Source organism: Bombus terrestris, chromosome 14 (genome assembly GCF_910591885.1).
Source record: "Bombus terrestris chromosome 14, iyBomTerr1.2, whole genome shotgun sequence".
Lineage (NCBI taxonomy): Eukaryota > Metazoa > Arthropoda > Insecta > Hymenoptera > Apidae > Bombus > Bombus terrestris.
In genome coordinates, this window is record NC_063282.1 from 10,174,567 (window position 1) to 10,189,857 (window position 15,291).

A 15,291-nucleotide genomic window follows, 5' to 3' on the forward strand; every position below is an offset into this window, starting at 1 on the left:
GATACACGTTCAGCGTCATCATAAAATTCAGTCACGTTCCTAAATGCATCTTTACGCCATAAAACAGCCATAAACGTAGTCACGTCGTGTTCGATGAAACCTTTTCATCCGCAGGCTTCCTTCAGTTAAGCAAATCGCAAAAGTAACTCCGTAAAAAGGTGTACTGTACGTTACTTTTAATTGCCATTTCGTTATTAATTTGTACACTTTGACAAAATGTAAGTAATTACATACTTGCATTACTCTGTGTATGTACTCTGCACACTTGCGAGCAACAGTGTACCTTGGTGTCGTAAATTTATCTCTCTTTTCCTCGATCGGCGAAATGAGAGCGTTCTCGAAAATAAAGTTCAATCGTCCATTCGCAGATTAAATCTCTGATTTTCGTTCGTTCCAGCGTGAAAATCCCATATTGATATCGACGTTTTCTACAAAATTCAATTTGCCGTTGTTTACCGTAACACGCGAACGATCGTTTCGCGATTTACCGGAGTGACTTTAATTTTCGTAAAAAAAAGAAAAAAGAGAAAGAAAGAAAAATAGATCGTTGCACAACCGGATACGCGCGATGCACGTCGCATGGTATGACGGACAGAAGCACAGTAGGAAAATTCGATCACATCCTGGAAGCGTTTTTGTACGACACGTTCGTGGCTCAAAGTTGCTTCTCGAAAAGCATAAATACACGTCTCTTTCTGCGCCAGCTCGGAGTATCTGAAATTTAATTAGCAAATGTCAGCTAGCGCGTTCTGCTCGCAGAGTTGATTAATGTATAGACTAGGGATCAAAGAGTAGCACGAGTACGGAGGCCATTCCTGAACCAGCCTTCCGTTTCCCACTTACGTTGTAACGTGTAATCACACGGTTTATTTGCATGAAGGATATCGTTCGGGACTCACATCGAGGTGTAATAAAAGCTTTCGTCCCTCTAGAAATGGTTGGTTGTCTTTTCATCGGTAGTTTTGCTACAATTTCTGAAACTTCAGAAGAAATTGAAATGACAGGAGAAACGACGTTTTGTCTCTTTCGATGTTTTAAGAACCTAATTATATATTTTATTATTTTTAGTTTTATGTACAAATTTTTTTTAGTGGTTAGTCGTGCTATGTTATGCTACATCAATAATTGTCCTTATTTAAGAAAATAACCCTCAAAAACTTGAAAGTATATTTCTGAAATATTTTCTTCCTTACATCGCTAGAAACAATATTAAAAATAGTGGGATTATACGAATCGATTATATAAATCTTATGCTTTTGAACGATTGTTTTTTTTTTTTGAAATGACTTCGCTTTCAATATTTCGTATGTTCCTGTATATTATATACATCCTGTGGATTTTTACGCATGAAGATTTTTCATAAATACAATCTAGTTGTATCAAACTGTTAGTAATAAAACGTAATAGCTTTATTTGAACTTGTTTGAAAAGGATGCGTAGGCTGTAAGTTAATAATTCTCGTGTTGAAGTTCATCGCGTCAGGTTCTGGATTTCTCCATTTTCCTTTGAGTTTATTGGAATGCAAGCTGTAATATCAGGAAATTGGAAGTAGAATTTAATTTTGAATCTTATTGCCATATTTTTTATTTTCTATCGCATGGAAAAAATTAAGGTATGTTCATTGAATGTACCACTTCATATCTGCTTCTTCTTTTCAGATTTATTACAATCATCCCTTTGATGTTCTCAGCTTTATCGTAAATAGTTTTGTATCTCGCAACTTTTCTGCATAAAATTCCTTCTCACTGCAGTTTTTACGAACCGGTGACAAAAATGTTTCATTCTGAAAGTTTCAGTTTATAAGGTAACGTTAAATGCACTTTACGTACACCCTTAGAATGTGATTATTACGTAAATATTAACATTATACGCATGCGCAATGTTATTACTTCGTGAATTATAATACTTTTCTAAACGTTCAATGCTCTACGGTCACAGTATTACAATCAAATGTTCAAAAGACGTTCTTCCTTAAAAATAAAATGGAAATAACGTGTTCCCTCGGAGCAATGAACATTCCGTCCTTCCTTAGGCAGGCCAATCACGCTCCCAAAGTTGCTCTTATAATACCGATGTAAAGTCAATCTCGAGTAAGCCTTGGTTCGGCAGCTTTATCGGCGAAGAAAGATTTCGCGTAATATGCAAAGCAGCCGAAAGTCGATCTGTCCCAGATCAGCATAAAAATTGCAACAATGTTATCATGGATTCTAGTCTTGACTGATAGCACCGTTTTTTATAGGTCGGCTCATTTATCACAAACATTTTTGTTGAAGTAACTACTTCAAGAAAAACTCTACATCTCTATTTATGTAATTCCAACATAGAAATTCTTTAACGATTCCAATCAAAAACTCTAAGATCCTTAATAGATGCACCTTGGTATGTTACCAACGAAACAATACATCGCGACCTTAAGATACCCACAGTTAAAGAAGAAATATCCAAATTCAGTAATACATATAACATAAGAATTAACAACCACCAAATCCTACTAGTTACTCAATTACTTGACACGACAGATCAGATCCGCAGGCTAAAAAGACATTACCCTCTAGATTTAAACATTAGATTCAGCTAGAATCAAACATACGATAATCACTTATTCACGTTATAGTACCACGCCAGTGTAATTTACTTATAATTCTCAATGAGAATTGATTGTAAACTACTTCCAAATAAAAAAAAATCTTTATTTATGTACATCCATGACCTGGAGACCGCTATTACGCAGAAATATTCTAAATAAGGAGAGGTGCATATTATCGTACCCTTGAATATACATTATATTTCGGATTGCAAGGTCTAGGAACAAAGGAACTAATAAACAGATTTTTATTTATGTTCCTTGTAGCCTCTAGCTAAAGCTATAAGATTAACTTTTTTGGTAATGTCTTTTTGCTATAAATATATGAACGTGCTCCCTATCGATTCCTTTGTATTGTAACATTAAAAGAATAAGGCTCTGAATCAGCATAAACTTATACATTACACTTATACTTATACCTTTAATTATTTCAATATATTTTTTTATTACAAATTCATCCACTCGTTCTTCAATCAGTCAACCTCAACCTTAACAATTTTGAATATATCTATTGGCCAAGTAGTTTTTTCTGCTTTATCGATAACGTATTCGATTATTGCTCCGTAATAGCATTTCATTTATGAGGATCCGTCTGTATGAAATGCTGAAACAAATAGAGTCTTAAATTAAATATTGTAGGAGGCACAACGTATGTATATGAAATGTTTGGAATGAACTGTGAGGAAATACGAAATCAAAGACGTAAATCAAAACACATAATACAAAGAGAAGTAATGTGGAAGTGCAGAGGACCACACGAAATAATAATTACTTGAAATTAATCGATACTTTTGAGGTATTGAATATTATATTAATCGATTAATTCAGAACTAGCAGTTATGGAGAATTCTTAAGTATCATTAAGAATATATATTCTAATTAATAAACACGAAAGATTTACATTTGCCAGGTAGCCTAGTTCCAGTTTAATTAATTATTTCCTCATAAACAGACGACAATGAGTTAATTGATAATTATTTCATAAAGTAATCAAGCTAGCTCTACATTCTCTAAATGAACATCCAATACTCTTCAACTTTAAACAGTTGTCACTCGAACCTATTAAAACACGCCACGAAGATCTAACTTCTGGTCGAAGATTTATTCCGACACGGTCGGAAAAGGAATTTCTTCTCGAACCGATTCCAATCGACTGTTTTCGCCAGGAGGTCCCGAAGCTTTTACACTGAATAATTATTAACTAGATTTCGAAGGAGAAGATCTGTTCGCGGCCAGATCCACTCGTCCATCCGCGCGAACCAGATCGCAGGGCGGAAATTTAAGAACTTACTTGGAAATCCCTTTCATCAGGAAAACGGACGGGCTCTTATTGTTAGCACCACGAGAACTCGTTTTCCACCGGTCGGCCATTCATTCTTACGGCGTACATAACTGCCTTCGCTGAAAATCTCATCTCCTGACAAATTTTGTTACGTGCCCGCAGCAATTTCCGCGTATAGTTCTCCGTTGCTCCGTTCCTCGGTGTTTCAGTTCCTGTAACGTAGCCTGTCACATTTCAAATTGAACTGTTCTCCACTCCTCTATCCTATATCGTAGCAAGAATCGAAAGGCTAGTTTGAGCTTTCGCTACGACGGTCCGAGAACCAGATAATTTAACGATTACCATACATACGGTGATTCGCGAAAGTACTCCAATACTTGTAGATATCTCTCATGAATGTAATATATGTATGTTATATAGAACAATTTGAGATTTTTTCGGCGAATGACAAATAAACTTCCTTTTAATGAAGAAAATTTGAATCCGTTTCATATAACACACGCAATATACAGATAAAAACTGTCTATGATAAGCAACTATCCTCGCTACGTAAAAACTAGGTTCAACAAATCATCTTACCACCAAATACTTGATACATCCCGCGCACATGTAACGGAATGCAAAAGCACCCTTTGAGTCGCGCGTTGAATATGCACGCGTTCATCAGTGGTTCCTGAATGCGCGATCTCTCCCTCTCTCTCACGCATACCCGCGCGAACTCACACACAGAATCGAAACAGAGAATACAGTGGAAGCACGCGAGGCGTGTAAGCTCGTGCCAGTTCAAGCCGGGTCGGTTGCATAATACGCGTGAACCGCAGAAAATAGCCGCGCGAGCTGAAACGCGGAGCTCGGAAAATTACAAGCTCCTTCATCTTCCCTTTGCCGGCCAACGCAGCAAGGCTCAAAGGACAAACCGTCTCGTGGAAATTCACAATCGCTCGTGCAAACGTGTCCTGCTTGACTTTGTGTGTTCCTCTGGTTCACACCTGTATACGAATTTCCTTTGTATTCGTACAGTATATCTGTGTCTCTTTCCATGTATCTGTATATACATGTATACGCACGTCTGTCTGCTTGGTTGGACGACTGAGTCAGCTTTTAAGCTCGTTGCTCATCCAGCTGAATTGCCGAAGCCTCTTGGATGGCTGTCCCTCTTTCACTGGCTGTGCTTCTTTCTCTTGCCCATGGAATATATGTGAGAGAGACGAGAGAATATAAAATTAATTAAAAAGGTATCAGATACGTGGATTTCTACTGACGCACGCTCGCGAGCTCGTCCACGACACGACTGCTTGTTTCGCTCATTCCTTTTGTCATCCTCTCTTCCGGCTTCGTTTGAAGCGACTCGAAACCTTTGATGAACCGTCCTTGAGTAGATTTCTAGATTGCGGTGAATTACGGTGATTCGTGTGATTGAATGACCGAGCTTTGCCAAGCTATCGAATGGTACGGCGGACGTTTAGCGATGTTCTATTTTATTTGTATGATTTTAAATTACAGAGTAGTCTAATAAAGAACGTACAGGGTGTCTTGTTCGTTCTTAACAGAAATAAAATTACTTTACCAGTGTTATCTTTAAAATGAAAATAACAAGATACCTATTTGAGATGATTCATTATTTGAAATTATCTTCCTTATTTTTATTTCAAATTCAATTTGCTCAAGCTTGTTCGATACTTAGGAAAGTTACATACAGCTGACAGAACGTTATACTCTCAAACATATGCTTGCTTTTAACATCCAATGTACATCACACTTCTTGATATAAGTGTTTCCTCATTGACACACAAAGAGACGCTGAATAGAAACATTCCGCAGCGAGAGCAGTTGGGCAACAGCCAGCATGGGCGCAATTAGTCTGCAACGATAATTCTCTAGAATACTAACCATTAGCCCAGTTCTTGCGTCAGGAAAGCATGCATAATCGAGAGAGGTACCTTGCCTTTTTTTCCTCGTTTCGTCAGACAATCTGTTCGCCTTATCTTCCCTTTTCGCTTTCTTTAACCCTCTATCAGTTCGATTCGTCTTTTATCCGCGACTCCGAATCGTATACACGATCCATCCAGCCAGAAATTACAGAGTAACACTCGCAAGACATGGTATGACAAGATAACTTGAAGAGCCGCGTGTTAACGTTTTATCGGAATTACTTGACGAAAATTACTTGGTCGGAAGGACAGTCAAAATAAAAAGATGTAGAATTAAACGTACCGCGCGTGAAAGTTTTACTTCAGGGACTGCGCTAGTTTTTCTTGATTAAAGGGATTCTTGTTTGAACGATTGCTCGTTTGTGGAACGAGTTTAAATGACCACGCACAATGTTTCGTATGGATTAATTAATCAGACAAACTATATATATTCTAATTTCGTGAGAAGTGACCGCTTAATGTATTCTTCAATGATTAAGTATGATATACTTGTTAATATAATATCTAACACACGTTAGATTATTGAAAAGTATGTTAGAAAGAATGACGTCGATACGTCTATCGAACGATATTGAAGTGAATATATCAAAAAACACACACTTCTCTCAATTTCATTTGATGGTAATAAGAATATCTATTTTTACAGAAGACATAAAGTATGTTTTATGATCAAGATCTGTAGAATAGAATAGTAGGTACCAGATACTAGTTAAGTTACCTGACTTTTTGTTGGTTTTGTGCAAACATAGCAATCAACGTGTTAAAATTTGATTTCAACGGCAAGAATTCGCAATAGAACTTAAGTTTGTGACAAGATGCGTTCACTCTAACCCAATTCAGACTTTGTTAAGTAGAATGCATTAATATTCTCTCACGGTTATTGTCTGTTCCCATTACATTCTCGTGATTCCTGGTTATAATTACTGCTGTGTTCTCGCTTCCAATAGCCGTGCTGGTTAATGATGTTTTATGGATATCCTATCGGTTCCCATAATTCTACATCTGTATTTTAGGGCTTCCGTTTCCGCTCAAACTACGTTCCTTGGGAATAGTGGGTATCTCTCTTCCCCTCTCTCTGTCTCTCCCTCTTTAAACAGAATACTGCAGCAAATTAGCCAGATGTTATGTTATTAGAGTATTGTAAGTATGAAATTATTTAAATATAACTAAACATTTTTAAATCTCCTTTCATATTGATATTAAAACGCTTGTTTTTTTCTATTCCGCGTCAAAATTTCCGTCCGAATGACGATCATTTCAACTATTAAAAAATAGAATGATATAGGTAACTTGCAGCAGTTGTTTTTCCAAAACTAATTTAACTTTTGGAAAATTTTGCTTGTATAATCGCTTGTGTAAATTTCTTCTTTTCCTCGCTCGAGTCAATTAATATTTGATGACATAATCAAATCGATAAATATCGAATAAATCGGCCAAGTCAGGTTTTAAAAATTTATTCGTCAGTGAGATAATATATTTTAAGAAAGATGTATTGAGAGCTTGACTGGGGTCAGCTTTGAAGTATGGCGATCGATACTAACGACTTGAAAAATACGTAAACATTCTCTGCCCGTGAATTATGGAACAACATATTTTAGAAGATCTTCCTTTACGCCACTGCAAGTATTCTTGAAACAATTTAAATAATGGTTACTCTACTTGTATAATATGTTTACACACGAGAAGGGTTCGCATGAACTTTGTTTTATTTAGGTTAGAAATTTCCGAAAACTTGTAACCATTTCCTCGACTACTTGAGAATTCTACTTTTTCTTGCAAACTGATCTACCGCTAAAACTTATATATATATATATATGTAGGGTTGACGTTAAGATTAGAGTTAAGGTTAAGGGCGTGAAACGAATCCCCATTGGCATTAGACGTTATCATTATACAATAAAGGAGATATTTACTAGTGCAAATATGATTATGATAGAATTTGACAAGTAATCGCGATAATTAGATACTCGAGAAGCTAATGACAATGATCCTAGGCTCAATAACGAATCCGCGGTCAACGGGATGTCGAACTCTACTCTTCTTTAGCGTCTAAGTTGTACTCAATGTTAATGCATGGACCAATCACTACGTATAAGAATGATACTTCAATCGTTGATGAGATTGAACAAGAAAGTGGCTCTCCGTCAAGGTGACGCTGTCGAGGAAAACTATATGGGGTGTGTCTAAGGAAACAAGATCATCGGATTCATTGAGGAAAGCCTTCGTTCAGAAAGTGAGGGAAATGGACGTTCTTGTTAATTGGTTAATTTCTATGTTAGAAGTTGAAGAAGGATGCGCTAACCGCCCTTGAGAGAAAGTTGGTAGCGGGAGGCGTCATTCGTGAAAAATAGATTTCTCTTATCTTCCCGTAGTTGGGACAAAAACTGTTTGTCTGTTTGAAGGACTTTAGTTAACTAAATTTGTAACGGGTCTAAATCTAAAGATTTGTAACGGGTCCTCAGGCTAGCTAAATATATACTGTGGAGATGCATTGACATCTGGCAATCATCTTACTCGAAGAATAGAGTCTGCGTGTGGCGAGCCACGGGACAGAAACTGTTGGGATGTTTACTGTCGAGTGTCGATACGACTATTTCTTTTTCTTAAGAAGAGCTATAATATTACCCTGTACCTTTGTTAGACAAAGCGTTCATCCCTTGACCGCGGCTACGTTCAGCAACTGGTTGTCGCCTCGAGCCCGAGCTCACTATCATAAATCTCAAATAAATACAGTCAGATCGAATGACAACAATTTCTTAATATGTAGTGAAATCTAGATTACAGTACTAAGGGGTCTTCCCAAAGTTCCAAAGGAAAGGTTCCGGTGTTCTTTCATCTCCGACACGGCCATTCTGACTATCACACGTTCTCGCGTGTAACTAAAATATTGAGTTTTCTAACATTAGACTCGATACAATTAACTTTATTTACAATTTGACTAAATGTTCGAATAAGCCAAGGGTCCAGTGTAACAATAAAATTCTGTTCGGAGGTTTGACAGCAAAGAAATAAAAGAGAACGAGAATTGGTAGCGTTATGACTAGTATTCAAGGTGATAGTTGCATCCTGTGGGTTATCAGTCGGATCGTAACGGCATGATGGACCATTCTCTCACAACCTAACCCCAAACGAATCTCGGTTTTCTAGATCGTATGAGCACATAGAGCTTCGTCCCACGGTCTCACTGAGCTTTATGATATTGTCGCTCCGAGAAGTATCAGATGTTCTCCCTGAGCTTTATCATATTGTCGCTCCGAGAAACATCACATGTTCTCCCTGAGCTTTATCATATTGTCACTCCGAGAAGCATCAGATGTTCTCCCTGAGATTTATCATATTGTCGCTCCGAGAAACATCACATGTTCTCCCTGAGCTTTATCATATTGTCACTCCGAGAAGCGTCAGATGTTCTCCCTGAGATTTATCATATTGTCGCTCCGAGAAGCATCACATGTTCTCCCTGACCTTTATCATATTGTCACTCCGAGAAGCATCAGATGTTCTCCCTGAGATTTATCATCTGTCAAATAGACGCATTAATCTCGGGGCCAAGACCCCGGTGACGTCCTTCCACAGGCGGGTCGGGACTCCGACGGGGCCCGGAGCCTTCCGTGCTCCGATCCTCCCGACAGCCTCCGCCAATTCTTCCTCGGTGACTCTCGATTCCGGGCTCCAACTTCCCGCGGTTGGGGTTCCTGCTCCTGCTCATTGGTGGACCTGTTATTTTCCTCGTCCGTCGCTCCCGGGAACAGGGTGCCGAGAATCTCCCCTAGGAACCGGGGATCCATGCTCTCCGTTGTGGGAGGCGCCCATAGACGAAGTTTATTCAGTACCATCTTATAAGGGCGCCCCCAGGGGACGGCGTCGAGGCTGGCCAGAAGCTCTCCCCACGCCCGCCTCTTCGCCTCCTTGATGACTCGCTGCAGGGGCCTCCACGCTTCGCGGTAGGCCTCATGCAGGCGAGCCACCGTGGCTTCGTCCTCTCGCCGTCTACGGTGGGATCTGGTGTAACGGCGCTGAGCACGGATGCACGCCTCGCAGAGACTAGCGATCCCCTCAGTCCACCAGTACCCCGCGCCAGCACGGCGCGGGGCTCCGGACCGCGGCATACATGAATCGCAGATCGCATGCAAGTCGCGCCTCAGCGGAGTCGCTCCCGCCTCCGCGTTCTCGTCGGTCGGAGATTCTTCCGACCAGGCGACGGTTATAGCGGCCGCCACCATAAAGTCCTCGTCGCAGTGGGTTGCCGCCTACCGCGGGAATCCTCTTCTCCTTATCGGTGGGCCAGTCGGTCCGCTCGCATCGAGCGAAGGGTCGCCCATCGCAACCCTAACCGCCACCTCCATCAAAATGTAGAGGTGGTCCGAGAGGGTCTCCTCCGGGGACACGCCCCATCCGGAAACACGGCGGGAAGCGGCTGGGCTTACCCACGTAAGGTCCACTATGGACTATCCCCGCCACGCCACACACGTGCTGGTCGACCCTCGATTCATAAGCCGGAGGTCGAGCGCGGCCGCCCAGTCCTGCACGTCGCGCCCCCTTCCGTTGGTCCTACGGGAACCCCACGCCGTTGAGTGAGCGTTGAAGTCCACGAGGACCAGTGACGGACAGGCGCCCAGGTGTCTCTCACAAGCCGCGAGCCCGTCCAGGAAGGAGGCGTACTCCGTCCGGCTGATGTTGGGCGACACGTATATTGCCACCACGGCTAGGTCGCCCCATTTCGCGGCCACGAAGCCCCGTCCCAGCTCGATCACCGAGCAGGAAGGGCTTCCCGCGCTAACGTTCCAGAATATGGCAACCGAGCCGGTTAGGTCCCCAGCACCCCGTGACGTGTCGGGGATGCTGTATGGCTCGGCCACCGCTGCCAGACCAATCCGCCGCTCCACCAGGCTCTGGAACATTAAGCCTGGGTCCGGCGGGCGCGGTTCAGATTACACTGCAGGAGCAGTTGTCCTCTTCCCCTTCTTCCGCTTACGTAGGGGAAGGCTCCGTTTGCATAGCCTCCTCCGGGCCGTTCCCCTCGCGTTCGGTGCATCCGACTTCTCCATCCTCTTTTCTGGCCTTCCCGGAGCCAATAGGCGGCGGCGTCGTTTTCTTCCTTGTTGCTGCGTCCCCGCCATCGCCTGGAACGGTCTTTGCCACCTGTGAGGCCCTCTTCTTACGGACCGGTGGTTTGCATGCCGGCGACCCCATGCGATGTGATGCTTGCAATCCCGGGTCCGTGCACACCGGACACCTAGGTGCTCGCACCGAGCAGTCTCTGGCGCGATGTCCTTCTGCCGGGAAAATCAAAGATCTCGGGCACGAAAACTAATTTAGTAGGAAGTGTGAGTGCTAAAAACAAAGTGTACGCAAAAAGATTAGTGGAGATTGCCGCAATGAGCGCGAAAAAAGCAAAGAAAAGTGTCGCGTGCGCGAAGTGAGGGTACGCCACGTGGCGGACAAAAACGCGAAAATCAAAGATCTCGGGTACGAAAACTAATCTAATAGGAAGTGTGAGTGCTAAAAATAAAGTGTACGCCAAAAGATTAGTGGAGATCGCTGAATTAAGCGCGGAAAAAGCAAAAGAATGTGCCACGTGCGGGTAGATAGGTTAGCGGACGAGCGGTAGCCATCTTGGGTCGAGCGACCGAAGCGCCGCCGCCCGGGCATCTTGAGAACCAAGAGCACGCTGCTAGGCGGCAAATTTAAATTTAAACTCAAGGGTTTTTGAACTGTGAAGTGCACGCCGCCGGACTCAGCGCGGGAGTGCTCGCGGGAATAAAGCGCCAATTGAAAGTCCGCGTCGGGGAATCAATACGCCGCCGGACATAGACACCGGGAAGCGAACAGCCGCAGCAGCAGCCGCAAGACGCGGCAAGGAGACGGTGATGCCGACGCTAGGGCACTCGTCGCCAGGCGCAGAGGCCAGAGTGGTCCTCCAGCCCCTGAGGAAACAGAAGGAAAAGAACGAGGCTACTCCAAGCCCGAGGATACCAGAGAAGACGATGAGAGCAAGCCTGGGGAGAAACAACCCCCCCAGAGATGAGGAGAAATTGGCCGGGGAGGATAAGCGGCAAGTGCCCGATATAAAGGCACAGGCCAGTGACATAGAGAAGAAGGTCACGGCGTTCTGCTTAGACTCGGCCAGAAAAATAAACAAGGAACACGCCGCAGTATTTCAAAGAAATGAGGGACATTGTTGACGAGCTACTGCTCCATAATAGCTACCTGACAGGCAGGCTAGAGCAGAGTGCCGGAGATGAGAAGAACAAGGAAACGGCGATACTGAACGCCGTCAACAAAGCAACCAGGCGGCTAGAAACAGCCGTCTTGAGAATGACGCAGCAGGAACAGAGAGAGCCGACATACGCGGAAAAAGTAAAGATAACGAGCAACAAGGTCGAGCAGACGGCGGTAAAGCCGCCGAAAAATGTAGTCATAATTCGACCGGAAAGAGAAGGTGGCGAGATTCAATCGAGCGAAGAAGCACTTGACGCGGTGTTCACCCTAGTGAATCCCCGCAAGAGAGGAATCCAAGTCACGGCCGTCCGGAAAATAAAGGGGAACGGCCTAGCTGTTGAGACGACGAAGCCGGAGAGTCTAAAAGAGTTCACCGAGAACTCGAAACTAAAGGAGGCTGGACTAAAGGCAAGCACGCCGCAGCGGAGACACCCCAGGATGATCATTTACGACGTCCCGAGAGACATTCCAGAGAAGGAGATCCTGGCCTGCATGAGGAAGCAGAACCAAGAAAGACTAAATGAGGACGACGTCGCAGCCATCAAGTTCTGCTTCAGGACCGGCAGAAAGGATCAAGAGGAGACGAACTGGGTCATCGAAGTGCCCCCCCCAGGTAAGGGAGAAACTATTGAGAGGAAAGATCTTCCTCTCATGGAATGCATGTAAAGTAAAAGATTACATAGCAATTAGTCGCTGCTACAAGTGTCAAGGATACGGACACGTGGCAAAATATTGCCGCGTTAACTATGAAATCTGCGCGCACTGCGCAGAAAGTGGGCACAGCACTAAAGAGTGCAAAGACAAGGATGGGCACGCCACCTGCGTAAACTGCAGGAAGGCAGGGAAGAAGGGCGACCACGCAGCTTCCAGCGCGAAATGCCCAATGTACACGAAAGCCCTGGAAGCAATAATAGCAAGGACGCACTATGAATAAAAAGCGACACAGTGACAGAAGCGGACTTGGGAGGAAGAGGGAAATAAGGATCCTGCAGCACAACATGCAGCGATCCAAAACAATTCCTTATGAGATCCGGACGCAAATGGACGCTGATGGTGACGACATAATATTAATGCAAGAACCATACAGCGTCGATGGGAAAATACCCGGATTCGGCACAGGAGTTGCGATCGCCTGCAGAGGGTCGAAGCACGACCCGCCAATGGCGGCCGTAGGGATAAAATCAGAGACCCTAACGCCCCTTGAGGTCGCCGAACTCTGCACAACACACTGCTCCTGCGCGCAGATAAGCGACGGGGAAACAGAGGTGTACGCGGCAAGCCTGTACTTTCCGCCGACAGGAAACATCGAGGTCGGCGTGCAACAGTTGGAGAAGGTACTACGGTGTCTCAGAGGCAAGAGAATCATCATCGGCCTGGATGCGAACGCAAAATCACCGCTGTGGTGCAGCAGGAGCACCGACCACAGAGGCGAAGCCCTAGAGGCAGTCATAGCGCAGTACGGTCTCCATGTCCTGAATCAACCAGGACAACCCTACACGTTTGAAACTACTCGAGGGCGATCAAACATAGACGTGACGATGGCGAGCCCAGAGGCAATACTCCTCGTAAAGGACTGGAGGATACGCGAAGATGGAACCTCCAGTGACCACCGGATACTGGAGACGCTCCTCGACTTCGGGACGAGAAGCACCATGCCGCAGCTTCAGGAAAGACGCTATAACACGCGAAAAGCCAACTGGGAGGTATTTCAGAGAGTTGTCACAGAGAAAATAGAGGCACTCAAAGAAATAACCCTCCAGCAGGCGGAGGACGTCGAAAGAATGGCCGGGCAACTCCAGGCAACCCTGATAGGAGCCTGCGACACCGCCATCCCAAAGAAGAAATGGTATTACAGGTCAGTACCCTGGTGGACGCCCGAGCTCACCAGAGCAAAGAGAAACACCTACCAGGCGAGAAGAAGATATCAGAGGGCCAAAGACCCCGCAACGAGGGAGCAGGAGAAGCTGCGGTATAGGTCAACACGAAAGGAGTACAAGAGGATGCTGACAAGAGCAAAAATCCAGAGCTGGCAGGACTTCGTCACCAAAGAGGGTAACAGGGAACCTTGGGGCATCGCCTACAAAACAGTCGCAAGGAAACTCAGGGGGGAGGAAACAACATCGACGCTGAACACGCCGCTTGGATATACCTCCAACTGGCGAACAACCGCGGCAGCGATGTTGTCCGCCCTTCTACCCGACAACGAGGAAGACACCGAAACGGGGGTGGCGGACCCATAGTCATTCCCGTTGGGTCCCCGGGGGATTTTTCTTTCGTCCCCCTCGTAGAGGTGATCCGCCCTTTGTCCTTCGCTATCGCTGTTAGGGCCCTCGGCTGTCCACTCCGCGCGATCCCTGGTCAGCCGTTCCACCGTCTCCCGGAGACGGCTAACCTCCCTTTCCAAAAGGCGCACCCTCCTCCGCGGGTATGCGCCTTCCTCTTCCTCCTGACCGTGGGGCGGTTTCGCACTCTCCCTGGTCGCATGTTCCTCGACCGATCCAGTACCCGCCCCGTCGCTTCGCGCCCCGTCGCTTCGCGCCACGTCGCTGCCGTCGGCACCGCCGCGGTTGGCAGCGGCGGCGGCTGCCACAATAGCGGCGTCGTTGTCGGTGTCAGTGTTCACCCCGCGTCTCGCACCTCTCTTCTTCCTTTTTCCGACGGTTGATTCTGTTGATTCGATTCAGTCAAAGTCAGATCTGATAAATCGCTACATCTACTACGACCCGAGAGCCTTCATCTATCAGATTGGCAGTCAGAATCTGAACAAGATCAAGGCAATCCCCATACTCAGCGACGTTACTAGTGTGTGTGATTATACGAAGTTGTTGGAAAATATATAAGTTATAACACTGTTAATCACGGAGTTATATCATTTCAACCACCCCTATTGTCTTAACGGAAATTAAGGGATCGACCTACTCGCGGCGTCGATTATTATAATCGTAACGGGAATTTACGACTCCCGTCGACGTGTTTCCTCGCGATTGCGTCTCCCCGCGATTGGTCGAATTTACACTTGCTATTCATGATTTTTTTTTTTCAATATTGCCGGGGTCGTCAACTAGACGACCTGGTGCCACTCACTCTTTCGCACCCTACCCCGGTCAAGGCCGGTGCAGGGTGACGGGGAGCCACACAAGAAGGTGAGGTGAATGGTCTTGGCAGGTACGGGCCCACCAACTTCTCCGAAGTTCTCCGCACCGAATCGGCCACTGGCGGGTGCCCAAGGCACCGATCAGCCATCGCCCGGCTATAGGAGAACATCAGATTCA

At 44.9% G+C, this 15,291-nt stretch overlaps 1 protein-coding gene and 1 long non-coding RNA gene across 2 annotated transcripts in view; one reads left to right on the plus strand and one right to left on the minus strand.

Annotated features, from left to right (window-relative positions):
- LOC100646390 (zwei Ig domain protein zig-8) overlaps window positions 1-15,291 on the plus strand; it is a 460,535-nt gene that overhangs the window by 358,798 nt on the left and 86,446 nt on the right. The gene's annotated exons all lie outside the window — the stretch shown is intronic.
- Window positions 2,768-7,591, minus strand: LOC125386328. The gene is made up of 4 exons (XR_007226376.1): window positions 4,934-7,591; window positions 4,446-4,855; window positions 3,876-4,078; window positions 2,768-3,188 (listed from the first exon to the last, which is right to left on the minus strand). It is a non-coding gene; the product is annotated as an uncharacterized LOC125386328 (long non-coding RNA).